Here is a 1,465-nt window from a genome sequence, read left to right on the forward strand (position 1 = left end):
ATCTGGTGTCGAATCGTACGGTGTCGAATAATTTCGTGTCGAATCGTACGGTGTCGAATAATCTGGTGTCGAATAATTTGGTGTCAAATAAATCTGTGTCGAATCAAGCGGTGTCGAATCGTACTGTGGTCAATAGAGTATCACCCCTGTGCAGCAGCCGTTTCCCGCCGGGGATGTGTCCTCGCGCGAAATACTGGACGCCCACGACGAAAGGATGGGCTGGAAACCTGATGTTGAGGTAGCGTCTCACACGACGGGAACTCTGGACGACCTGGAGACGACCCCCAGGCGTGATCTGGAGTCGGAATTTAGTATGGACTCGTCGAGTGATGACAATTTTGAGCCGTCTAACATGGATATCAGCGAAAGCGGGGTATCGGATGGCCCCGTTAAGTCGACACCCCAGAATACGAAGTCGACACAATCCGAATTCAGATTTTGGCCGGCTAGGACGCGGTATGACCCGTCTACAAAGTTGCTGGCGGCAGAACCGCCTAGGGCTAGACCCTCGTGTCCTCTGGCGGGAAAAAAGGAGACCGCGGCTAAGGCAGTCAAGAAGGTCCCGACGAAATCGACGAAATCGACGAAATCGGGGAAAACCACTGCAGCCGCTGCAGCAACCAGGCCGTCGCGTAAGCGCAAGAAGGCCCCTCGCCTCGTGTCCACAACAACAACGGACGACGACGAGCTTAGCGCCCCGCTAATCCCGCCGGTTGCTCAATCGAAGTATGCTGGGGCGATGAACCAACGCAAGGCACGAGGTCGCCAAATCAATGCAGGATTACGACCAGCAGCCTGCAACGGCGATCTACACTGATCTTCTTGAGTGGATTAAGGAGATAAAAGAGATGCGCAATAAGTCGGCCAACTCAATGCAGGGAGCATTGAGTGGCCGCATGCGCGACAGAATCCTCCGGGCTAAGACAACGATGCTGACCCTGTCTAACCGAGACAACGGTGCATATGTTAAAATGCACGAGCAGCAACTCAAGCTGCAGGTCAGCACGCTGGAGAAGGAAGTCAAAAGACACTGTCCTTTTGAAAAGGAGTTCCAATGCCTTGAGAACTTGGAGAAGGAGGTACAACACCTGCGGCTGCAGGTGAAGTACGGGACAGAGGCCTTTAAGCCACCGGGAGTCACAGAGGGCACTCAGACCTCCCCCCGTCGGGAGCGCTCTTCTGCCCCCCCCCCCACACTGCGCGCGGTGTTTCGCGAGCACCAGGCCTCCCTTGGGGCGGCCTCGACCCGCTCGTCTGGTCCAGGACTCCTTCCGGTTCGCCGTCCGGAATTGCAGAAGGAAAGGGCAATCATACCTGAAAAACGGTATCACATTTTGCAGAAGCCGGAGTGCACGGCGGTCCCCCCCGAAAGGTCAAGCGTAACGGCAAAGGGTATGATCCTTGCGGCGGCGCAGCAACTTCCCGACGGCCTGTCCCCACTAGAAACGGCGAAGATGCTGGCCAA

This window comes from Pseudomyrmex gracilis, unplaced genomic scaffold, assembly GCF_002006095.1.
Source record: "Pseudomyrmex gracilis isolate BER0280 unplaced genomic scaffold, ASM200609v1 scaffold_534, whole genome shotgun sequence".
Taxonomy (NCBI): Eukaryota; Metazoa; Arthropoda; class Insecta; order Hymenoptera; family Formicidae; genus Pseudomyrmex; species Pseudomyrmex gracilis.